This window comes from Haliotis asinina, chromosome 15 (genome assembly GCF_037392515.1).
Source record: "Haliotis asinina isolate JCU_RB_2024 chromosome 15, JCU_Hal_asi_v2, whole genome shotgun sequence".
Lineage (NCBI taxonomy): Eukaryota > Metazoa > Mollusca > Gastropoda > Lepetellida > Haliotidae > Haliotis > Haliotis asinina.
The window spans coordinates 15,525,397-15,553,331 of record NC_090294.1 but is presented as its reverse complement, the minus strand read 5'-3'; the positions used below and the strand labels follow the sequence as shown (position 1 = coordinate 15,553,331).

At 37.3% G+C, this 27,935-nt stretch overlaps 1 protein-coding gene across 1 annotated transcript in view; it reads left to right on the top strand.

Annotated features, from left to right (window-relative positions):
• The window catches only part of LOC137265542 (uncharacterized), a 79,589-nt gene that overhangs the window by 3,210 nt on the left and 48,444 nt on the right, over positions 1–27,935 (top strand). The window contains exon 2 of the mRNA XM_067800960.1: positions 21,689–21,798. The gene's annotated coding sequence lies outside the window, so the exon portion shown is untranslated. The remainder of the gene's footprint in view (positions 1–21,688; positions 21,799–27,935) is intronic.

Here is a 27,935-nt window from a genome sequence, read left to right as displayed (position 1 = left end):
ATATTTGTGCAGTTTTGGTACCAGTTATGCATTCAAAGTTGATTATTATGTTACGTTAAAGCTCTTAGGTAATATTAATGTAGTTATACTCAGTTATCAAAGGGATATATATTTGGATATACTATAGTGATGCTTAATACTCGGCAGCATTTTCAAAGAATAACCAGCCTACATCTCATTTTGCATGTTTTAATGGAGAGGTTGATGTGAAATAGCAAAACACTTTTCACATAGTATCTCTCTGGAATATTCAAGCATGGTAGCCTGCTGAAAGAAGTGTTCACTTGTCATGCCGGAGAGCTGAATTTGAATCCAGAATATGTTGGAAGCCCATTATTGGTTTCCCTCCATGATATTGCTAAAAGATGTTGCTGAAAGCAGCATAAAAAGTCTCTCACTTTTTGGAATTTTCAAAAGTAGCCATGTCTTTCCTCTTAGGACTATTCACTCATGTTTGGAAATTTTAGAAATGCTTATTTCTAATATATATATTTACAAAACTGACGTTACACTGGATTTTTTTTTAATGTTTAGAATAGTGCTAGGAATTGCTTAAACTGTATTTATTTTAGATCAAGTATGATTAGACCAACAGTGTTAAGTATGCATAATATAATTGGTATTGGAGATATGCTATCATTCAGATGTAATTGTACACCTGAAACAATAATGGCTTCCACATGTGTGTGTTCTGACCAAACATGGGATCACCTAGCAGTGGGTCAATGGAAATTGTTCTTCCAGAATGATCATGCCATTGGTGATCCTAGACGCTGACAGACATGTGGGTCGCACATTGTTGTGAAGACATAGACATAATGGAGGAGATGGAGCCCATTTAAGTCCTACGTCTCATGTTAGTGATACGGATAGGCCTCTGATTACTATAGTGGGAACAGATCTCCCATTAAGTATTGGTAATGATCCATCATAATGGCTGCTGATGTCTGCGTCCTTCATCCTTGCCTTTCTCCCCCCTCACTGATTTCTCTGTTACTGAAATTGATACCTGTATTTTTTACCCTCATAAATCTAGTTATTATTAATAATGAAGTTTGAAAATGAGGATTTAGTGATAGATACTGGTAAGAGAGAATCTCTCATGTGTTATCAGATATCTGATGTATGTATTAAAACCTGACTGATTTATTCATTTAAAATCAAAAGACATGGGGTGTTATTCTCTTCTTGGTTAAAAAATAACATTGTTAGAAGTATTGTTACATGTATTGGGATCCTTTTTGTAACTTGGTAATTTGAAAATAAATATCTAGTGGTCTCTAGGTTCAAATTTTATGGCAGGAAACCTCATGGCACTTAGTGTCCCTTGTTAAATTTCCACATTGCATTCTATTTAATACCTGTGGTTAGAAGATCAAACATTACCAAATCCCGGAAGCAGGATCCAACAAAAATCCATAGAGCATCATCATGTTACCATAAATTTGTTAGTGAATGAAGTGAAGACTAATTAGTGCGCAAGTGGGATACAGTGAACTGTGTCAACCAAGTCAGCGATCCTGACCACCCAATCCCCACCATTAGTCACCTCTTATGACAAGCATGAGTTACTAAAGACTTACGTTAACCTGGATCTTCACGGATTCCAATTAATGTCCCAGTTTGTGTTGAGTCCTGCATGCTAAATTTCCTGGGGTCCTGGACCACAAAATGGGGGTTTCAGACAATTAAATATTATTATTAATGCTATGTTATAATATTGTTGCAATTCAGTTACTGTTATTGTATTGTGTATCATGATCATCACAGTCATTAAAGTGCAAAGTGCTACTGGCTAGTAGCAGAGTCAGTGATAACTTACAGTTACTTGATCAACATTTTAAGAAAAGCATTTAGACTTTTCCTGTGTCCATGTGGACACGCTAATCTATTTCATTGTGTTCGTTGTCAATGTTTATGCATATAGGACGCCATTATTTGTGTCCTGTAAATCCCCGCACAATGTTATAAATTTCACTGTTATCAGAACCAGTGAACAGGAAGCAGCTTTGTTTCTTAGGAGACATGGATAAGTTTCTATATATCCAGCTTGCACCATTGCAGGGAACTTTTGTTGTCAGGCTGCACTCAGCACAGGTAACATTTTGTACCCAAAGTGCATGGTAGGTTTTATTGGAATAAATTTCTGAAATTCATTAAGTCTTTGCCTATCAATTACTGAAGTAAAAACTGTTGATCTGTTTGCTTTCATGCTCATAAATTAGTTGTTGGACCACACACTGTGTACACAGTCGTGTCACTTTCCATGGAAGGGTGAGGTGTCTCAGTTGTAATTGTGGACAAGCTGATTTTGCTAAGATCAAATAGAAAAGACATTACATTTTTTAATGAAACATCATTTTTAAAAACACAACTATCTGTCCAGACATATTTCCAGACATGCACTGTTTCTGAGCATGGAGTGAAGTTGGTGGTAGAGATTGGATTGTTGATAACATGGTGCAAGCAATGTTTTAATGGTGCAGCCAGATTATTTCACTTGGTTGCACCTAGTGCATATGGTGAAAAGTATTGAAATCATACCTTGAGCTGAACATTATTATCTTGAATTTGTGAGTGTGATGTGAGTTGGTCACAATTCAACTCCTGTATATCGTGAATAAATCTGTGCGTCCTTGTCTTGCCAGGTAACATATTGTGTATGCGACATTGTTACATTTATTATGTGTTCAACATTCTCAATATGTTCATAATTTCTTTTTTTTTTCGTTCACATCAATAACTAGAGCTATGATCTTTTTTTACAGTTAAAACTTTAACCACAAGAAATATTGGTATTGATATTTTACTGAATACAGCATCTTAAAAGATCATTACCTACTTCACATGACTGAAATCTCTGAGCTCCAGAATCTAATCCTTGCACTTCTTAATGTGTTCTTCAGTTTTCACATTCCACCAATTTACAGTCTCATCTATTTGATGTATTCTGACATGTCATTAAGGTATGGCCGTCAGGGGATCGTTGATCCCTGCATCATCAACTGATAGGACCATTAGCTAGTGTGGCAGAGTCTGGGGCTTTCCAAAGCACTAGCCCATGAGTATGCTTGGAAACCCTTGTTGTAGTGTTGAGCCTTCGCCTCCAGATATTTGTTGAAGGATTTATTCTGTTATTGGTGATATTGGAGAGAAGCAAGAGAGCCTGTATCGAAGGACTCTGACCATGGATTTTAGTGTGGGAGGGGGTGCTCAGTGGGATGCTTATCGACAGCATGTTTATTAGGTTGGTGTCAGGAAGGGGATGCGTACCAGAGTCAGGCACAGTTAGGTCTGTGCTCAGTCCAGAAGCACTCACTCAGATATAGTGCTGTTGGTTAAAGATTTACAACCCTGAGGAGCATTTGCCAACATCAATAATTACAGCTGGAACAGAATCTAGTGTGACGTATCCTACTAAAATTTAGATATATTGTGATAAAAGCTTTCATTGCTCATAATACCCAGATTACATGTAATAATCTGTGATAACGCTTGTTTGTTAAAGAGGCAGTTGAAGTTTGAATGAGTTAAAAATGAGTGTGAAAGTCTTTTGAAATATATATGAGGTTAGGATGCCAAGGGCATGTTAGGCAACTTTTGTTTTGTAAATGATAAATGGTAATTAATGAGACATCAACCTGATAACATGAGAAGGTTTATTTGAAATATGAAGAGGTGCTTCGTAATATTCATTATGAGAATCAAATGAGGTCATGTATGAGGACTGAAAGATTCAGCACCAACCTCCTCAAACCAGATGCCCTAGTCTGTCTCACAGTCTCTGAACTACATTATTTTCCCTCCTTACAAGGCCTCTCTGCTACGCTGAAGCCTTAAACAAAGCAAGTCTACTGATTCCATCTGTTTCTGAATCTTTGGTCACCCTGGGGCTCTTTTTTTATTTAAACTGGTATATTTGTTACTATCAAAATTACCTATTCAGATAGTAAGCATTAATCCACAGATGCCCTTTACTTTGAACACCATGGTGGGCCCACAAACAATAGGCAAGAAAAGTTGTTGAACATAATGAACCTGAACCTGAACCTGAACCTGAACCTGAACCTGAAAAATTTTCTCAAGGAAACAACACAGAGGCCGATAAGGCCCTGTTTAAAATGATCAGTCACCTTATCTTAGTACTAAGGTGGTCACAACTCCCATTCTTAATAGATCACTGAATTACATCAGCCATGGCTGTTGAGTTGTTTTGTGGAAAGCAACTGTCTTCCTTGGGACACTTCAACTTTAAATGCAAGTATTTGACTTCTTTTGGACTTTTGGACAATTTATGGAAACTCATATTTTGGAGTAAAATACTGTTCCTTGTAATTAGTTTGATCCCCCCAAATTCACATCTAAAGCTGTAATTTATGTCCTGAGCTATATTCCTTTACGACTCACATCAAGTCATCAGTCTCCAAGTCAGCTGGATACTGAGAGTTGTGCAAGAGAGAGATCTCCATCCTCATTGATTAGTACAAGTATATTTGTAGCCAAGACAGCTCTACTCCTACTGTAGTGCCCGCACATGACAGAAATTACAAGTATCCATGGTAACTGAGGATGAAAGACTATTTCAGATGATTAAGTTTTTTCCCTGTTGTTGTTGTCAAGACTAGCGTATATCAAATCTCAGATGTGTATGTATGACTGCACATCAGCTTTTGCTATAGAGGTGTGATATTTGCGTCTGAGATGTTAACACTTCTCTGGTCATGGTGATGCGTAAGCAGCGTGTACTGGTGTATATTACAGGCTGTGTCTCTTTCTGCTAGAAGTAAGTTGTTACAGATCCGTGCTCTGCTTCATTTAGCTAATTGTGGTTTATGAATTGGTGTTTTATTAGAAGAAGAGATTTCAGGTCTGTGTGATGTCTTTACCCTGTATCTTTAGAAATCTGGAATGCTGGCATCCAGTATTGACATTTTCCATGTTGGTTTTTTATTTCTGTCATTGTCCCTTGTGAAGAAGACATGGTCTTTGGAATTCCAGTGTTGAAGCATGTCACCTTTTCCCAAGGGTGTAGTGTTCATAATGTCAATCACTGCATTGTCTGGTCCAGACTTGAGTATTTAACAGCTGATATCATGTTGCAAAATAAAGAGAGTCACATAGAATAGAAAAGGACAATATCTGTTGCAAAACTTAGTTTAACATAAAAAAAATTGTAACAAAAAAACCCAGACAGGTTCATCCTAAATAAAAAAAGTGAAATGTTTCTCGGGTATTTGCGCATCACTTTTATTTGTGCATGTAACAATTTTTTATTACCATTTAGAAAAATTCATTTTGGCTTGGCCTCGACCCGATCATCAATTTGTCCACTACAAGAATGAGTGTAAGAACAAGTGTGACTAAATCTACAACTCATTAACATGTGCTAAAGTTCCCAAACTGTATTTCTGAGAGAAAAAATAAAAATGTCTTCCTCCCATGTCACTTTTTTTGTATCCAAAATATAAAAAATAAGTCCTACCACTCTCGTCCCTTTTAAAAAATAAATATGCCCAAGAATCATTGAATGTTTTTTATGCAGCCTAATCTGTCACAGTAGTACTGAACATTAGGTCTGGTGAACAAAGTTTGTACTATCATTTTGTACCAAGGAAAGTCATTAAGTATATATTCTGGAGTGTGTGAGATGCTGGCTGAAGACATGTGAGTCAAACAAAGCGTAATAATTGTAATATATGCCTAGGTATCAAAGAACACAGTTGTTGTGAACCTCACATCAATTTCCATAACTCTCACACAAATGTTTGCTGATATTAATTTCATGCAGGTAATAAGACCTTTTTATGAGAGAGACATCACCTGCATTTGATCTCAGTGATCATGTTGATAGTGTGTGTTTCGGTTATAGAAGTGAAAGCCATTTCTGGTGTCACCAACTGTGATATTAGTGGAATGTTGCTAAAAGCTACTAAAACTTAAACTCACTCGCTGAGGTTATAAGTAAATGCTGGTGACTAATTCTGGTTCACGTATCATGACATTAAGTGGTTAAAACTGATGCAAGAAGTAGAACATTCTTGCAACATGGTGCAGCTGTAGAAATGATTCGGCAACTCATTACCTGGAGTAACAGTGGGTGAGTGAGTGAAGATATTTGATTGCATCAGCATTATTTAAGCCTATAGCTACAAGACCACTCATATACACAAGTCAATCATTACACATGTACACAGGTCCATCATTACCACAAAGTCACTACCGAATGCGTTTTCAATATTCACTCTCAAACAACACAGCATTCTTTGAACATAAAGACATAAATCTAACAAAGCCATAAATTCTATAGGTAATTGAGATTTTACTTTTGATATAACACATAGAATCAAGTGGAAATTTCTAACCCACTGTTTCTCTTTTGGAAATATAATTTTACCTTAAATTCAATTTAAAATTTGTCTGGATACTATCAGCAGGTGACATCAGAACAGATGCCATAGTATTCAAATAAATTGGCAGTGTTCTGTTCCTTACTGTCTGATGTATTCTGATCTTGCTGCTTAGCCAATCTCAGAGATAGTACCAAAACATTACATGTGGGTCAGTGAGGATTTTCCTCTCATTTTGACAGAACTCTGTATGCATGAAATAATGTGTTTGCGGGCTAACCCACTCATTGACTCTATAAACACAGCCTGTGACTTTAACAAATGATCAGAATCCTGTGAGGATCGGAAATCTATGTTTACGTTTGATATAAAAAATTTACCCTTCAGAAATCGCTTTATATGTGTGTGGACCCTGAAGACAAAGTCTTTTTTAAACTACTTTCTGTCATCCATAGAACTAGCTGAAAAGTTTATGCATCAAAAATATCTTTGATGAAGAGATTATTACTGATTAGTGGTGTGAACATTCTCTCATCAATAGCATAATGTGAACATGACAAACTATTGTGATTAAATGAAGTTTAAATTTTCTCTCACAGCACAGCTAAAATATATGTAGTATGCCATTTATGTGCCATGCATGTTGATTGTTGTTTGGAATTCTATTATTTTATATTATTTTTGCTCAAAGTTACTTCTTCAATATTTATTGATAACTCAGCAATTTTAGATAACAATTATCATTCTCCATGATATATATTGATAGTCAGTCTTTATATTGAGCTTGTTTTGATCAGTAAGAAGACATGTTGATTCTAAACCAAAACATCAGTATGGTCAGATGTAGTGTTTGGAATCGGAAACCAAATCCTTTATCAGTTATCAGCTTACTTGTGGTGAATCACTCACTGATTATCAGTAATCATAAGAATATATGGTTTTTAATGTAATCACCAGTTTTAAGGGATTTCCACAGTTTTTTTTCTAATTATGTTAATGTAATTATTCTGATCATTTATGCAACAAATATTTATCAGTATATTTCATCATGTTCACAATAGATATAAAATAGACAGATTACAGTAATATTTACCGTAGTGGTGAATAAAAAACAATGAATACAATGCACATAGGTTTACACTGTTGTGTGCATGTTTGTTTGTGAATATCAGATTTAATGGTTAGTTTGCTTCTTTCAAGTGATTTATACTGCAGCAGAGATGTGGTTTTTGCAATCAATAATTATATTGAAGCCTTCTTTTGATCGATTTTCTGCTTTTTTATAACACCACTACAAGTAGATGAGCATAGATTTGGATCTTGGATGAGCATTGACTTGGATAGATAATGTCACAGAAATTTTGTCATCTTTATAGCACAGTTGTCTGTAACATTGTGTGTATCACATTTATGCTCATGGGAAATATGAAAGTTGTCTCCCTTGTCCCTGGTGATAGCTCTCCAGTCCTGCTAAAAGCATTATTAGTTATCATCATGCTTTTATTGAGAGATTGCCTAAAACTGAAAGTCAAGCATCATCAAGAATTCTGAATAGCATTTTCAGATAAACATTTGACATTTGCACAACCAGTGACGAAATTGGGCTGATAACGTCTTTAAGAACATCTCCTTGGCTCATCGGACAGTAGAGGGAATGTTCAGCATGCTCCTCATTTTGATGAGTGACAGGAAATGAAAAAATTAAGAACTTACATTGCAGTTTGAAAGTTTTACGAGATAGTATAGTCTTCCACAAGTAGCTTACAAACAGTGGAAATGCGTTTCATGTCAAGCTTGACTGGAATTTGGCTCTATGAGACATTGTGGCTGGGGATAAGGCCCCTAAAACTCTGTGAGGAAAGTAATCACTGTTGGACTTAGAATTTGTTTCTCTTCAGGTGTCACTCTTCTGAGGAACCAATGGAGGGACATTTATCATGTTTACACTGCCATTAGACGTATTCTTCTCCTTGTCAACAGGTTAACCAAAACTGGCCTTGCAAAGCGTGGGGAAGTCTAGCTATCCTCATTTGGTGATAGAAGAGAAGTTCAATATTGAAGTGTAGTGATCATGTGGTGATTTGAGGAATAATTTTCAAGGATGCAAATTGGCTCCCTTTGTGTTTAGGGCCAGTAGAATGTCAGGCATTTTATTGTGTTGTCACTAGTTGTGAGAAATTTGTACGGGCTTCCCTTAGTAAATGCTAGTCAAGTTCCATTCCTTTAAGATATGTTGATACAGAGTGATAGCAGTAGATTTTGTCTATATAGCTAAGATGGTGATTCTTCTCAAGAGGTCTAGGTTTTTTAATGTCAGGAAATCTTTCGCAATAGAGTGATATTCATGTTACAGTGTGGAAGAAATACTTTTGAGTCTAAGAACCCGTGTTTGACATCTGGTATGATTCTTGACATCCACAGAGTCACTTACATGACCATGCCCTGATTTCTTGAAACAAACTCCAGTCTGAGGTTGGATTAAGTTAGAGTTTGTACTCTAATTTGAAAAAATACATTTCCCAGAATGTACCGAAATTGATATTACACTCAAAAATAGAAGACAGTTTGCGTTTCATGCATATGTTGCCTAAGTTATTTGGGCTTTTTTATTTTCAAAATGCAGTTGAGTTAAATTTCAGCTGTTTCAAATTGTCAAACTCACTTTGAAATTTGAGTAAAAACTTAAATTTGTTTCGAGAAATTGGGGCCATGTTTACTACGTGAGCTCACTATGAAACAGAATTTAACAAGATCATGCTTGAAATAAGAAGCAGACTGATCATCACCCATCCCTATCAATCTTTGAGGCTGTTAGTATTCACCACAGACACAACTATCCCTTCAGTTGTTTGAGCATTGTTTTAGTTACTAAATCTGTTAGCCTTCTATTTACGTATATCATTAATATTTGCTTTGATTTTGATTTTACGACTGAATTATAATTTTCAACTTATGAAATAGTTGAAATTTTTCGGAACTGAATCAAATCTGATGTTTGATAGTTGGTAAGATAATGCAGGCCACTTGATATGGATGTGCAACTTCTTTATTTTTTACACACTATTATTGTGTGTGAATAGTAAAGAACTTGCACATCCATATCAAGTGTCTTGGAGAATCAAATCTGCTAAGTGAAGAATATTGTGACAAAACTATGTAGAAAACAGGCAATAATAAATTAAGAGAGTTATATAACTTTTGGCATTGTCATACTTCAACAAGAAAGTCAACATGGCCAAGGTACTAGTGGTCTAAGCATAATGCTGTTCTGAGAGCCCTCAGGCACCAATATTCTGGTAGCAAATCTTGAGCTTAGTCTCTGAATAAATATAATTTTGACTGACACAAATATTAATTGAAAAGGATCCCAGTGAGATTGAAGATCCTGAACCTGTAAAATTTGCCATAACTTGCTTCAGTTACGGCTGCTGCATTGCCGAAAGGACTGAGAAAAATGGAAAATAATATGGTGTAAGGACTGTGTCGCAGAATAGCCTTTAAGTTCCAACCGTTTCCTCAAGGCTGCCATGGAGATATAATCCACATGATCATTAAGACAATGCTGTAGATTTACTTCCTTGATAACCCCACAAAACTGTTTTCTTCAATAGTCTGACTGGGTATTATCTGTTGAAATACTAAAGGATCTTTTCCCTTGTTGGAGAATGGCAGGTTGATATTTTTTAGCTCAGTTAACATGAACATGCTCCTTTCGTCATTAGCCATGCAGTGTTCACGAATGGTGTTTCAAAGTAACAGTACATTTGGTACTGTTTGTTTCAGAGGTCTGGCTGACCCATGGGAAGTTCACAGGAGCCATAGAATAAAAAGTAAATACACATTTCAGATTTAACATTACTTGCAATTGGCACTGACATTATTAACAACCGTAAAATATATATACAGCAAACAAGTGTGACATGTCACAGTCACATTCTACAACCTCAGTCAAAGTCATTGTGAAATAGCCCTGTGAAGATCTGGGGTAGAATAGGTCTTCAGCAACCCATGCTTGCCACTGTATGTGTGTTGAAAGAGGCAACTAATAGGATCTGGTGGTCAGGCTTGCTGACTTGGTTGACACATGTCATCAGTTCTCAAATGCTCATGCTGTTGATAACTGGATTGTCTGTTCCAGGCTCAGTTAATTACAGACCACTGCCATATAGCTGGAGTGTGGCATAAAACTTAACTCACTCACTCACTCATTGTAAAATAAACAGTTGCATGGACACTTGGGCCAGCAGGTTGTTGACCACCATATGACCATCATTGAATCTGCCAGATTTTACAGAGGGTCCGGGCGCTATTGTGAACACTGCGTTTGGTTGATATTTATGAGATGTCTTTGTATGTTTGGATAGTCACCTATTGTGACCTATGGTTGCATTAGTTATTGTTGTTAAAATGCATGTAGAGAAATCCTTTGAATCACAGACTCAGAATCAATGGCAGCAACACGGGCATGATGTCATCGTAATGGAATGCTGCTGACCAGAGCATGGTTTGTGGTACACACACAGCCCTGTCTGTCATTCATGGTGTCGACTGTCTGCTCTTGATCTTGTGATTACTGCAGATGTCAAACAACCAATCAGCCTCCAACCCCAGCAGTCTAATATTGAAAACATTGTCACAGACAAGCCCTGACCCTAAACTGATGTCATCACGACCTTGTTCTTGAGGACATTCTGATTTTGTAGAAATTGCAGTACAGATCAATGCCATATGTCATATGGATGTGGTATTGAAAGAAGAATTAAGATGAAGTCAGAATATTTCAGGTTGTCGAAGGCTTCTAAGGATAGAGGTATTGATTTATGGGACATCATTAAGTAAACATACGCATTAGCTCTCCAGCTTGTGTCAAGGTGCCCGTATTTTGGACACCAATCAGAGAGTTTTGGTCAGAACAGGTCTCCTGATAACGCTTGTTTTGAAGGTGATTATTACTTGTAGATACAGAAATAGAAAAACTTGTGTCAGAACATTTAACACTGTCTTACTGGTTTATCTGTTCCCAATCCAAGGTACCTGTGCCTGCCTTGAGCAGTTTGAAACAAGACAGTTTTGACCAGATGAAATAGTTTTCAGTGGAATTCATGTTTTTGAAGCAACCTTGTTCTTCTTAGTGACCAGAGTTTTGAATTCCAGTAATGATAATGATTTGTTTCATTCTACACACAGCAATGGTACAAGAAACACATTTTGCTGACACCTGAGGGTTTTATGTTTTATGTCAAAACAATCATTCAAAGTATGGATATGTCTTTAGAATTGCACCTTGGTATAGAAGAAACAGGATGATAATTGTAAGAAGCCTGGTGGACCATGCGTCATCATGTGTATCCTGGCAGCTACTCTAGCCCCTTGGCCCTGTTTAACAATGCTTTTGTAAGCCTAAGATGTCATAACCTTTCTACTAGCATTCATACTTCATATGTTAAAGCATAGGTGGTACGAAAACTTATGAGATCTTCCACTTGTGAAAGCTGTGAAGTGGGGCTCAGGGCGGTACTAAATGCTAAGCCTGTTGATGAATAGCAATTCTATCTTTCAAAGAGGCAAGTATAAATACTTGGATGTCTTAGAAAGGACGTTTTTCGAGGGACAATTTTTTATAAGATATTTCTTTGTAGATAAAACTATGATGGATAATGAAAATGTCATAAGTATGAGTAAACGATGATGGACAAGGAAAATGTCCTGAATATGACTATACAGAGGCATTCTTGATGTAATTACAGCTTTGCCTCCCTGAACCCACAGAAAGTATCATGAAAGGAATCCAACACAACCCTAGAATGATATGGCAAGTCTAGATTGTGTCAGCTCTCGGTTGAAATAATGCATTGCTCTGGCTGCTTAGTGAGTTGAATATGATCAGCTTTTGTCCTTGGAATAAATGTTAGTTTACTGATTTTGGAGCTCTGTTTACTGTTAACTGCAAACAGGAACATGATTTTATTTTGAATGGAGTTGCCTAAGATGTGTCAAACCATCACATCTTGCTGATCGGTCAGAAGTTCAGAAGTTCAGAAGGTGGAACATTAGGTTGGTCTCATGGAGACTGTTATTTCGTCAGCAAGCCCAGTCGCCCGATCCCATTAGTCACCTCTTACTTCAGCTAACAAGCAAGGGTTACTGAACACCAAGATACTAGCCCGTATCTTCTCTCACAAGTCAAATTTTTTTATGTAACATGATCGAGTGATGATTAAATTTGACATATTATTTCTACTTCATGTAATCCAGTGAAAAAAATAAGTACATTGATTGCATGACAAGACATGAACATATAAACTCTGTCATGTTAGTAGACAGAAATTGAGCATGTGCTGAAACCAAATGACATTTTACTTCCTAGGAACTAGACACTGACAGATTTGCCATTTTTAATTTTTTTATGTTAAGTTAAGCAATGATCATGATGAAGTTTGAGTTGTGGCAGAACCAACATGTGATTGATCAACATCCACATTTCTGCCAGTTCTTGTGAGTATTTTGTGCATGGTGATTTATTGAGAAACCGACCAAGATAAGCATCTTCAGTTTTTCTACTGGCCACTGTGTAAAATAAGACAAAATAAAAATAATACTAGAAACCCCAAAGTTTGATGGTGGGTAAAAGAACATTACATTCATTGACGATAAAAAGTTGCAGTTGTGTATGTTTTAGGTGTCTTGAGACCATTTAGATGTTCTTACTTAAAACTGTTTTGTCGATATTATATCTGTTGATTTTTACAAGTACAATTTTCAGTGTGCACATTAGCATACTGCATTTGTTGTATTAGAACCAGAAAATCAAGTGATATACTGACATCATGATCATCGACCTATACAAGGAGATACAATGACATGCATGTACAGGAATCCTGACAGCACGATCCCATTATTTGACAAACGTGATTTGCTGGAGACAAATTGGATCATCACGAGGTATTGTTCTTCAGTTTGAGATATATTACTTTGGACACTGCCGCAGGCTATTTTAAGTAATCGTATGTCACTAAACTTTGCCTGATAAAATCCTTTCTTCCACTATACTCCATTGTTTGGGGTGGTCAAGGCTTGATTAATTTTTTAAGCTTCTTTGACTACTGGGTGTACCATATTCACCATAATACTTGTCCATGAATTTCCATGGACCTCATGGTTCCTGAACAGACCTGGCTCAACAGTGTTAAAACAGAAAATTGTTTGATATTTTGACTTGTCAGCTATACTTTCTGTAATGCACATGGGAACTGTGATAATATGTAGTGAGGTGACGGTCAACCCCTAGAAACATCTCATCCAGTCTGGTCTGTTGCTCTCCAGGTAGCAGTGTGAGTGAGTATGGATTTACGCTGCTTTTAGCAATGTTCCAACAATTTATGTTATTTGTAATTAAAATGGATTATAATTGTTATTGGTCATTTATAATGTCCTCAAATCTCCATTTTATCTGAAACTTCACTATCATAACCTCCTTCAATATACAAATGTGAAAAATGTCAAATCTGTCAATGACGTGTATCAGACTAGTGTTTTGGAGAAAACAGTGTATCTTGTCCTTACCAGTTTAGATGAGATGAGTCTGAAGGATTTTTAAAGCAGTGACTTCCAGTTCTGTGATGGAAAGTCCTTTGTCCTTTGACAGTATAATAGCTTCCTTGTGTAATCAGCGTAAAAGTCATCTTTATCTTGCTGTAGGATTTCTAGGATGAAGGTCTCCCTGACAACAAGCAACCAAGACAGAATTCTAATTAGTGTTGTGTAAGAGGATGTGGATACTCTGTCACTCTCAACAGAGAGGGTAGGCTTTCAGGGTGTCAGGAATCAGGAAAGTGGCAGGTTTTAAGTGTCTGCAAGGATGAACATTGTTGACATATTGGGGATAGTCATAGTGAAAGTGTATCTTTGGAGAATAGGTGGGTTCATATGAGGTAAGTGCAGGATTTTGGGCTTCGGACATGGTGAGCTTAGTGCAGGATATTAGGGTGAGGACATGGTGAGGTAACATGCAGGATATTAGGGTGGGGACGTGGTGAGATAAGTGCATGGTGTTGGCGTGGGTACATGGTGAGGTAACATGCAAGATATTACTATTATTAGGGTTTGAGTGAAGGGTATTGGGTTGGGGACATGATGAGACAAGTGAAGGGTATTGGGATGGGTACGTGGTAAGATAAGTGAAGTGTTTTGGGGTGGGGATATGGTTAGGTTATGAAGTGCAGGTTACTGGAAGTAGTAAGTGGATGAATTTAGTTTTACGCCGCACTCGGCAATATTCCAGCCATATGGCGGGGGTCTGTAAATAATCGAGTCTGGACCAGACAATTCAGTGACCAACAACATGAGCATCGGTCTGCGCAATTGGGAACTGATGACGTGTCAACCAAGTCAGCGAACCTGACTACACGATTCTGTTAGTTGCCTCTTACGACAAGCATAGTCGCCTTTTATGGCAAGTATGGGCTGCTGAAGGCCTTATTCTATCCCGGGACCTTCACGGGCTCCTGTCCCTCAATACAAACAGGTTCCAATTTGTTTATTCTGCTTCAGCAGTAAATTACCGTATCTTTTGTTTTGTTTTATTATTCTAAACCTGGACCTTCATGGGTTACTGGAAGTAAGAGGAGGGTTGTGGGGTGATATGGCCATGTACAGTAAGAGTAGTGGGGCTGCTTCAAATGAAAATCCTTACAACATTACCCTACTAACTGATTGTTTTAAATGAGAACATTTATAGCTTCAACTGAATCTATCATGCTTTATTATGAAAATGATCATTATGAGACAAGCAACCGTGCATGCTCGCTAGCAGACAAGTACGTCTGTGAATGGAAAGATTGATCCATCAGGATTGACCAATGGTCATCTGTTGAAGAGTCTCCAAGGAATACCTCCTTGCCATGACTGTCAGAGACCACCACACACATTAGCTTACTTATCGATTTTGAATTTTGATTGATTACCGCAGCATTGCAAGCTTTGGGAACCAACATTCATTGGCAGTGTGATTGATTGCATAATCTGCCATGACATGAAGGGCCAATGTGGGACTTGTATAGACTAACGTTTATCCTCAGAATATATGTAATTTTGATAGTAACAAATAGAACTATTTAAATTGCAAAGGAGCCCCTATGAGATGGCAGTTCCTGAACCCGAGGAAATCTGAAGTCTGGTTCAAAGTTGGTGAAACAGGCCAAGACTCATGCTGAATGTCTTATGAGGTTTCTTCTTTGTAAGAAGAATCCCATTCTCATGACTCTAGTTTCAGTGCTTTCATCTGAAGAAATGCAAGTACCATCAATTGGGTATTTGGCATATCATAACTGTGTCTCATCTTGAATTCTGTTCAGTATTTGTGTTCCCTAATCTCGTTTTCGTAAGAATGTTTTGTGCTTTAATACATCAGTTATGTACCAAAGTGATATATTCAAAATTGAATTTATACATGCCACACAGATGCCAAGGCCCCTTATGATACTGTCATCTGAAATATAAAGTAGTGAGCAGCTGAAATGATTGTTGTGACATATTGTTTGTTTGGTTTGCCAAGAATGTCAACAAAATATTTCAGCCTGAGCAATTACCATAACTCTGATGCCTTTAAACATATTAAATATTGGGTATTCTTGAATAAATACTTATATTGTTTATATGTACATGTATTTGTAATATATATCATATTCGCCTTATAGTGTATTTTTTACAACCCTTGCAAGTGTCTGAATGTTTTGTTTGGTACAAATGGTTGAAAATTCACTTCTGATAGAACTGGTCATGAAAGCTCGTTGAGACCACAGCTAGACTCTTTACACTTTTTATCTCAAAAGCACGGTCAAGATATACAGCATCCACAATGGAATAACATGGTAATTTAAGCAGTAGGAATATGAGACACATACTGATGTCTGCCTTAGTTTCTTCATTATCCATTATCCATAAGAGGATCAGGTGGTCAGGCTCACTGACTTTTTAAGATATGTCATCGTATCCTTGTTGCATTGATCAGTGCTCATGATCTTGATTACTAGGTTGTCTGGTTCAGTCTAGATTGTTTACAGACCATATAGCTTACCATATAGCTGGAATATTTCTGAGTGAGGCATTAAACAACCAACCTACCAACCAAGCAACCAAGCAAATCATTCCCCGTTTGACCTGTGGTCTCCAACCAACCAACCAACCAAATCATTCCCCGTTTGACCTGTGGTCTAGTGGCAGAACAGTGTTTCTTTCTCAAGCTGTGTATAGGCATAAGAGAAGGGAGTCGCTGTTACCTTGCCTTGGGTGATAAAATGAGGATTGGTTTAACTTGCGTCAGCATATAGAATCTGATACCATTCGTGGTCGTTTGGGTAGCTTTGTGGTTAAAGCATTTGTCCATCATAGTGAAGACTCTGGTTTGATTCTCCACATGGGCACATTTCATGTGAAACTCATTTCCCCCACGGTTACATTGTAGGAAGTTAATATCAGCACAAAACTGAACTCGCTCACTTTGTGTTAAACAGCAAGATGGTGTTTCAGTCAGTAGTCACATTATTAAAACTGGCAAAAGTCTTCTGGTGCATGTGGCTTTAATGTCTAAAGCCCCAGTATATGTGTCATGGGATCTTAGGTGCTGCCTTGAAGCTACACCATTTTACAGTTTTCCCTTGTGCAAGATGGAATATACTGGAACCTGACTGATTCTGTCTGTATGCTGAATGACTCATCTCCTGTTTAATGGCTTCATAATCTACACAGCATCTTAAAAGGATTGTATTACAGTTTATAAATGTCTGTCGTGAGTACCAGGTTTGAGCTTCAGCAGTATACAGAAAAGGCTGCAAAGGTCACTGAGATTGTGCAATAAGGAATTGTATTGAATGGTATAGATAAGGTTTTTATGTCTACTGTTTCTCATGTTCCGAGTCTGATTTTGACTCCTACCTACAAGAATTTTGTTTGTTTTGATGATTTAGGTGAAATGTAGGGTTTGATTACCTTGATATACATCCTATATGATTATGGTGTTGTGAAAATGTTTCCCGGGTATCAAGTTCATAATGCTCACCTTATAAACATTTTAATGCTTATTGATGCTTTTTTTTTCTGATGGAGACTTTGCTAGAGAAATGACATTAGGATATTTTCAAGATTTTGTCAACTTTTGATCGAACAAATTGTTCATATCCTGCAATTTCATAAAATATCAAAAGTATATGAACTGTTTGAGAGGCACTCTAAAAGTTGTAAGTAAGAGGAAAGACAAGTCTTTGCACTTCTGTATTGTTTGGCATAGATGTATGTACCGAAATGTCACTATTATACAGTAAGTAAGTTGATTGTCAACAAAGACTTCTTATTCCTGTATGTGAGAATGTTATCTCACTCACTATCTCACTGACTCACTAAGCTATATACCCCTCCACTCACTCATTTACCCAGTCTGCCAACCAAGAAAACAATGAATTAACCACCATCTCACTCAACTATGCACCCATCCACCCACTCATCCACTGTCACACACACCCACTCACTACCTCTCAGACACTTATTCACTCAATCATACTAACTCACTTAACGTGTATATTTCAAGGCAAAACTCTTGATATTTAATCATCTGAAATATTTTATTTCTTCAGATAATTTCATTATATTGTTTTATTATTCTCTGTTGAACACTTGTACATTTGGCCGAATTTTTTGCCAAGTGCAGTGAGGATTATTCCTGACGGTGATACTGGATGTCTGACAGACAGATTAGCCTGTGATGAGTGGAATCCCTACAGCGAGCTATTCTTGGTGTTTCTGATACTCCAACCTCTGGTCATATCAAGTGTATTCTGAGATTTCACCAGCAATAGCAGCTGCAGCAGTTTGTCCTGTACACTCTAACTGTTGCTGTTATAAAGATGGAACCAAACAGGGATGATGTCTTTAATTAAAGTAGTTTGTGTATATCATGCCCATCAACATGATCAATGCGATCATGCAGCTTCAGTGCAATTGCCATATATTATCTTGTTCCTGTATATTATTTACCATATACCACAATCATCAGACAGTAGACATAGATCTTTCCAGTGCAACTAGTTCAATCTCAGCAAGACACAAGTCTGGAGATGTCTATTTCATCCTTGCCTTCAGAATTTTAAAGTTCGTACATCTTGGGATGTAACCTGATCTAGAAGTCAGGATATCTATTGATATCTAATTCCTTTATATTATATGTATCACATGTATTCCTTTTTTCCATTCTTAAGAATCCATTATCCAGGTCAGAGATCCATGCGCAGTCAGTTTTCTTTGTGGCATGGTGCAGAAATAGATTTGCCTTCTAGTCAGGATATGTAGCTTTTTTCTCATGATAATGTATACAAATCAGGTTTCAAGAAAATAACATGCAGGTAAGGGCAAGACTCAAAGTTCATTTGGATTGGCAGTTTATAAAGTAAAATGATTCGAATAATTTGAATCACTGTAATTAATCTAAAATCTGACTTCACAGTTTATGAGGGTTTTTTGCCTACTTTCAGATTTTTTTCACAAGGATTTGTGTCATTAGAAATAATTCTGTTGTAGTTACATGAAAATCCCTTAGGTTGTTTTTGGTAAATGGCGAGACTTAAATTCACGATTAGAAGTATGAACAAAAAACCAAACATGTATTTTTGTGTTGTGTTTCCTCTAAATTTCTTTTATGTTTGTTGTTGAGAGATCTGTAAAAACAATGAGGCCTGACAGGCACATTATACAGAATTAAGGAAATGAGTCACATAAGATTTTATACATGAAGCAATGATTGTATCTTTGTATGAAAGGTCAAAGGGTCTTTGTAACACTATGTCGCAGTTAGGAGTTACATATGAGGATTTAGAAGTCAACCATGATTCAAAAAGCCAGCTCCATGGACTCAAGGACACCTGTAGTTGGCTATACCCTCTGAGGAATTTATGGAGGAACTGATCCTCACGGTGTAACTTCCCACTTGTACAAATCGACTATAATGGTGCTGTTGTTTCAGGTAACATGGATGGTGGTGTATGATTGCGATGGTGCGCTGACATAGGATGTGCTCATGCTTTCACTGCCTGATTTATCAGATCAAGACTTGATTGTTTCAAGAAACCTCAGTGACCTGGCATGGTGCTCATCATTACCTCAAATTTAGTCACAGGATTGTCTTGTCCAGACTTGACTACCTATTATTGGCTGTCATATAGCTGAAATGTTGAAAGGTGTGGCGACTGTCCATGACTGCTGTCTCCGACTGGTTGATTCTGTCCCAAGTCTGACTATCTGAGTTGGTGGTGAGACAGTAAGGCATCACAATGAGAGATGCCAACCCCAATGATTTCATCATAGTCACTACGAATTTTAACCTCAACCTAGGCCAATTATGACTGTACTTGAAATTCTACGAGATTTGAAGAAAATTCATAAAATTTGGATATGAAGGCAAAAACATATGATTCTGTTGATTACATACATTTCCTTATGCACACACTTCTATATTAATGAAAACTTTTATACTCTTTAAACCCAATTCCACCCAAGTGGACTAAATTGATTTAATTCTGGCTGAGACTGTCAGTCAGTCTATGTGCAGTACCAAATACCTGATCAGAGGCAAGTCATGTGTTTACATCCATCCAGATGGCTTCTGTTACACCTATCCCACAATGCCTCACAGAAAAGGGGCATATCTGGCCAGGCACTAGGTGCTCGTTTACAGACAATCATGCACTTCATTTGGCACTGAGGCAGTTCCTGAGAAGCTCTTCCTCAGCCTCCTGCGTGATGTTTGAATGTCATAGATATATCATATCATCTGTACTCAGCCTAATGTGGTTATTTGTAGATACATGTGTACGTCATGAAGAAATATATTCATGCCTTATTCGTGTTTATTGCATTTGAAGTGTATGTGATAATTAGAAACATCTGTCTCTCAGCTCCAGAATATTGTTTGCAGTGGACACATACTTCTGAGGTTCTGTTTCAAGAAAAAAATTGTATTGTTTTGATAACGAAAACAGCAAGTCTGGTTAAGACAGGTTAAGTATTGACCTATTGATTTGACAGTCTGAATTTTATTTATAGTTATTGTTATGGCTGTGGTATGGGAGTGTAACGACCAGTTACACCCTGATGGTGTTTTGTGATTCCTGTAACCCTTGCTTGACTAAGCGCTTACTATTCAGGATGGTGGACAGATGATTTGCTTGATTGTGTGTAGTCATGGTCATCTTCTCGCTGGGGACACTTGGGTCATTTGTTATTATATTGGCAGCATCAATCACTCAGGTTTGTATCACATGTGATTATTGGCTGCTGAGATATGACAGTAATATTGCTGACAGAGCTGTTAATCAAGAAACATGTCAATAGCATGCCATTTTGTTTTGATCGCAAGGCTGAAATGCATTTTTTCAGTAGAATCTTGTCTTAGTTTATGAACTAGGAATGGCTGCTAAAACAAGGTGAGAAGAAATGTAACTATGTTTGACCTTGGACTGGTGACTTTACAGACTGTTTTATTGAGATCTCACAAACATAAATTTCATGGACAAATGATTGTCAAAACAATTTTGAACTTTTTTTTAATCTTATTTTTTTAATCCCTGCCTCGCTCTATTGATACTTTATGAACTTGTGAGAGACATCACTTTGCTGAATTGGGCTCAGGGCCCTGATCTATAAAGTGTATGTTGGGCTACGACATTTGTAAGCCTGTGATCATGATGATAAAGTATAGAGTTATGACAGGTCGTAATGTTACAAACACTTTGTGGATCAGGTCCCTGTTGCTGATTATAATGAGTTTGTTGCTATAAACTGGTCTCTTTTATGTCATTGGACTATCCATATCATACTTTCTAAGGTATCTATTCATGCTTTCTATGCTTGAATCCATATCATTATCAAGTTTGTGTTGATTTCCTTGCTAATTTTAGTAGCTTATTGTGGGAGGATTTAATATTCCATTTAAACATATTAAGTATTTATTTACTGCGACATCAAACTACACTAGGTCTCGGGACGTGCTATATATAGATTCAGCTGAAATCACTTTCTCTGATAGTTCAGGTAGATGTTGTATTAAACATGGTAACAGTTTGTAGGGAAACAGTCTGACCTTTAAATGACTCAACTTCTGATTTGACTCTACACCCTGCTTTGTTTCTAGGTGCTGAGTAATATTATTTTGAGACAATGACCTTTACATATGTGATCCATGGTATTAGTGTGTTTTTCTGCTACAAGCTTCACCTTAACATCTCATTATTATTTATAAACATATTATCAAGTTATTCCTGGTCATTGAGTGATTGCTGACTGTGTGTTAACTCTAGGTCCCAGTGAAAGCCGAGAGCATCCCAAAGAAGATCAGAATATACTAGTGGTCAGTTTGGCCTGGTCAGTAGAAGGTTATCATGGCTGCAGAACAACCAAGACTACACATGTAAGTATATATTAGTATTGATTGTGTTGGTGGTTTCATTTCATTTCATACATTTCATGTTCACTCACAGTGAGAGGCTATTGGTCATTTGCAAGGAATTAAAATGTTTTATAAGGAATGGCTGTGCCAAACATATGGGACTTTCTGTTACCTTGTTGTAGTGCTATGAACATTCACAGCTGCCATATAGCTTGAATATTGCTGAGTACAGCGTAAAACTTCACTCTCACTCACTCACTCACTCTGAACATTCACATATTGATGGATATGACAAGAGAAGAAATATCCATCATTATTACCCACGTGTTACTTCGTAAAGGTGTTTCATAACTAAGTGTTATGACACATGTGTCATAACACCTTCGAGTGATTTGATTGGCTAATATACGTGAACTTTGACATTACTGGGACTACTTTCATCGCTCATTCCATTCATGATTTTCATTCAAGTTTTCAAACCTGAGAGCATGTAAAACGAAACCACTTCTATGTAATTAGATAGCATTTATTTCATTTATAGTGGTTACAAGCATTGTTTTCAATTCTATGATAACTTAAGTTTCTGTAATAAAAATGAAAATAAAGCAATCTATAAAAGTACGTAAACAAATACGTCTAGTAGGCCTCCCATGAGTGTAAACAAATATGGCGTCGTCTGTAAAAGTTATTGATTTTGTCAAAATTGACGACAATTGCTTGGAAGAGTTGTGTATGTTATCAAGAGATTGAATACCTTCTGCGTGTATGTTGTCAGGACTGCACAGTAAAGCACTGTCAACATCAAAAGACGAGCGGCGCTCTTGTATCTCTATCACTGCCACTGTCTGCCACATCCATTCGCGTCCTCCAGTACAAACATATTGTCATTGCCATTCCTCCCGTGGTTTCTTATGTAGGGGTCAAAATTTCGGTGGAGTCTTCAACATAACCATCGAATCTTGACAAGTGGGAATTCCATGCCGAGACGAGAAGGCGTCACTGGCATCCTGCGCAAAGCGTCGCCAAATTATTTACAGTAACTCGTCCTCCAATGAAGAACATTATGCTCAACTATTTGAGACATACAGTTCCCTGTTATTCACATTCATCTTTGCTGTTGAGTTTGCCGCACCTAATTAAATGCTCCCAAGAATCTTCTTTTGTGAACACTTCTCAACATGACAACTAGCCCGACAGTGATGGCTGACTGACGTTCAGACAAGATTTAGGTCACGTAATCAATTTCAAAATATTTACACTTCGCAAGTGTTTTGATGAATTATATTATTACTTTTGAAAACAAATCCTCAACTGAAAAGAATTAAATTTTGATTACGACTTGATTCTGTCTTAATTTGTTTATTTTCTTGTGATTAAGCGCCGTATAGGAAATACATTGCCTCTACGCAGCGCACGTTTTCCTGGAGTGAAGCGGTTGACATTCCAATCAGCAATATGATGTATTAATCCGCGTTACATGGTTCTATATAGGAAAGCAAAATATTGCTTTATTTTAACGATATTTTCACTTTTTAGAATGTGGGTAATAAATAGGATACAAAACTCGTTCCCCTTCATATCAAGTCTATGTCCCTCGTAAAATGGGGAAGCTCGTTTAATATCTTATAATTATTATACCATGCAATTATTACACAGAGATTACTATCTTCTCAAACCACCAAGACCACCCAACAACCACACTTTCTCTAAATGACATAACTGAAGCCTGTACATGTTAAAGACTTCATGAGACAAAACATTCAGCTTGCTTTGATAATATGTGGATAGCAACATTGGTACCATTCTCCTGGTGTCACTACCAGTATGATTCCCTCAGAAACAGGATGTATGTGTGTTATGCATTCTTTATATCCTCAAGCCCTACGCAGGGCACCTTGTATCTAATGACAGAGCTTCTGAGAATATGACTCACCTTCTACATATGATGCGTGAATGTTGGGATGAAGAGTAGACACCAGTTTAAACTACGCTGTGAGAATGGGTGACTACATGCATCAGCACTCCGGATGAAGATTAGCGACTCTAAGGGTACATTGACCTAATGTTGAAAATTTTTTCGGGGTGCCTGGGTATATGGTGTTAAATATTAGGGAGAACATGTTGTTAGACAAGCTGTAGCTTCCTTAAGTGGCATTTAGAAGCTGGTATGATGAAGTGGAACATTTTTCATTGACAGACAGCTTCTTTAGATAAAACATAAGAACATTGTGCAGCTCTAGAATATTGTTCTGTTTGGAGGGTCCATTAATATAATTTTAAGAATGATTTACATGTGGCTGTGTTTTTAGTTTGAGAAACTAACACAGAACACATTGGTTGAGAAACTATAAGAAGAATATGTTGCAGTTCTTGATAAGGAATCTGTTCAGAGGATCTATTATTCTAATATTAAGAAAGATTTAGGTGGCCCACTTAAATAATGTTTGAAATTAATGTGGAACACCATCTTAAACAATCAGAGAAAAACGTGGTGCTGTTGAAGATGAGGATTCTGCTTGCAGCATCAATTACCTGATTAACAATGATTCAGGTTGTTTGGGTATATAATAAGTGCTAAAAAGGGTCCATCTGGTATTGTGCCACAGTGTCTTATCAACCATGTTGGACATATGCCCATATGTTCACAGGGTTACTGCACTCTTCATCTTAGAAATTATTTATGGACAATTTAGTTAAGGCCCTTATAGTATAAATACCTAGGGCTTATAAGTCATATTTTGTGCCATACTATTTTGTCTGATGTAACCCCATACTTCCTTTTTTAACTGAAGTGTAAAACCTGGTGCGAAATGTGATGGCAGTCGTTCCTCTGCTTTCAGTCTTATTTTCTTGCTGCTTATAGGAGAGAATGCCACAGTATCCTAGATTCAGTTTCCTTGATAAGCAATGAGACTGAAGGCATTTCATTAAGCCCCATAAGTCTTTTTCTTCTGCATAAGTCTAGTTGAAACATAGTAACTGAGCAATTACATACTGATTTTCACTTGGTAATTTTGTTACATTAATTAAACTAATGAACAAGATGAATCAACAGCAAAATGGATAGTTTTGAGAGACATTGAAAGACCTGAACACTGCTTGGCATCAAAACTGCTTCCCATGGGTCACTCTGATCTTTCCCAGACTGGAATAAAAGCAATTTGATCATGATCACCCAGCATCAGTATGTACACCAGGCTGTTGGGGAATATTGTGTAATACTGCCCGGCTGCTGACTCTGAATGGGTGTTATTTCTGTGTTGTAACGGCAGTATATTGAACCCATTTCTGTGTCTGGGATGTTTACTCACCATACTGAATAACATCTCTTTATTGATATTTGATAAGATACTCCAAAACAAACAAGGCAAACATGCTGAAGGAGGACATTAAAATATCATCATTAAGTCCATCATTTATGTCCATGTGTTATCGGTCACATGATGTTGGAGACTGAGTCATTTATTACAGGAGGGTGCCTGTCAGGTGTTTTGAAGCTCTGATGTACTGATCAGCAAATGCTTCCACATTTTTTTTTGTCCTTCTGCATGCCCTTGTACATGTTTTTTCAGGGCCATCCCAAAGACAAAATGCAGACACCTTATTTTATTTATACATTTCTATTCTGTACATGATCCTTCCTGAGGTGTGTTATTTTTGGTGACAACCCTCCCCTTGAGGCTTCATATTATTAGGTGATCCCCTCTTATTCCTTCTTATCCATGCATCCCTATATCATATCAATAACTGACCACCCCTTCGTGAAATGATTCTTTAAAATATTGGTCAGTTGAGTTTGATCAAATATGGCCAGTTATCGACCACAGCATCTGGTTGTCAGGTTGAGAATTGACAAATATGCTTTATTGATCTTATTCTTCTGAACTTTTCAGTTTGAATGCGATAATTTAATGCAGTTTGAAATGAAATAACGTCTTTATGGAGACTGGTGAAGGTATGAGTTTGAACTGATCTTCAGTAACCCGTGCTTATCATAATTAAGAGTCAACTAATTAAATCAAGCGGTCTGGCTCGTTGACTTTATTGACACGTCATCGTATCCCAATTGCATCGATCGGTGCTCATGCTTTTGATCACTCAGTTATTAGAGACTGCTGTCATACAGCTGGAATATTGCTGAGTGTGGATGCCAAAACTTAACTCACTCACTCATTGTCACATCTTTGTGGACTTTAGTTTTTTAGTGTATGGGGATATTATATAGGTGTTCTTGATTTTATTGATATTTTATTGAGATCCTTTATCCATGTTCATATTGTTTAAGTAGGCATTTTTCATGGTCTTTGTTTCTTTTGTTTAGTTTATTGTTTAAATGTTGCACTCCGTGAAATTCCAGTTTTATGCCGGCACGCTGTTCTTAATGGAGTCTGCACCAGATAATCAAGTGATTAAGTCATAAACATCAATCTACTCATTGGGATATGCTGAGAAGTATCAACCAAGTCAGCAAGCATGACCACCCAGTCTTACTAGTCTCTTCTTTCAACTAGATCTGAATCTTTATGGGTATGAACTGATAGAGTGTAGTATGAAGAGATGTACTGAAGGGACCGGATACATTTCCTTTTTATTTGGATCATATTCCCACTCTCTCTTCCTGTAAATGCTTCTTTTCTCATGTTGAAACTAAAAACTGTTTTGCTGAAGCTATATTTATTTTTGGCTTGTCATGGAGAAGATCATTTGAATCCAGACATTCATTGCCATGTTTACACTGTGATGAGATCATCAAGGTTCTGAAGCTGTCACTGCACTAATTGGGTTTTATGGCAATGCCTATTTCTGATGTTGGGGGATAAGTACTTTAGTGTAATCCGTTTCAGGCTGGATTGTCCAGTAATTCTCTAGTGAGTCTCTTCCCTAGAGGCTGAGGCCCGTGGAATAAACATTTAATGAAACCAAAGTGCATGGAGATCTCTGATGATACATTTTTCACATGGTTTGGTAGTATGTTGCCATTGTTTAGGAACAGATCTGTGTTAAGTGGTATTATTCAATCTGTATGTGGAACCAGGACTTGTAAAGATAAGTAGGCATCAATGATGGCACCAGTGTGTTGATCATGTAGAGAGGCAATAGTAGTGGTACAGATTGTCATGGAAATACCGAAATGGGGTTGACGACTAGGACCATGTATGCATCATGTCTGCAACAACCAAATTGGCACCTATGTCAGAACCTTGAGGGATATGCCTTGGTAGTGGCAATAGATCAGCATGCAAACAGGACTGACCACAAGGAGTCAGTTTGTAGAAAATGCTGAGGACCCCAGTGGATGAATTATTCTTGAAATCTTCAATGTGTAATATAGATACCTTCAAGAACTTCTAAATTTGCATGAAACTTTTTAACTTGACTGTCTTAGTAAACATGTTTCACATGATTCAGTGTTCATCTGGAACAAATATGGGGCATTCCAAAGCCCCTGAACCTCACAAACAATCGTTGGAGGCATCTGATCTGAACTGGGCAGGAACCAGGGTCAGTGAAAATCCAAAGCACTCAATTTTGGACATCTAAATTGGGTTGGGCAGGGCTCTGGTTCAAGAAGGGTCCCAAGCACTTCACAGAGGCATCCAAGTGGAGTTGGGCAGGGTCCCAAATCCGGAAAGGTCCCAAGCTCTCAGATGAGATATTGAAGATGACATGCTTTTGATCCAGGTCAGGAAAGGTACCAATCTCTTGGGTGAACTTGATGCATCCAAGTTGATCTGGACAGGGACATAGACCAGGAATGGTTCCAAGCACTTTGTTGAGGCATCCATGTTGTATAGGGTGGTCAGGCTTCATGGCTGTTTTGATGGCATGTCCTTGTTCCCTGTCCCATCCTCAATATATATATGAGTTTGAGTGATAAGTCAGATATTGCTGAGTGATAAGGCAGGTTATATGTATTGTGACATATATTTCATGAATTACAGGTTTTGATATCTGACCGAGTGAACATGAACAGATGCATCATGTCACGACTATGAATATGTAAGTTTTCCTCACAGAGTTACATGATGTTAATTTCTTGCGAATATGGGAAGTGTAATTTACATGTATTGATAAGATGTCCGAGAACAAACATGTCTTCTGATGGCTGTCTGACTTCTGTGAGAATATTTAAATTTTTATCACCGAATGTAAGTGAA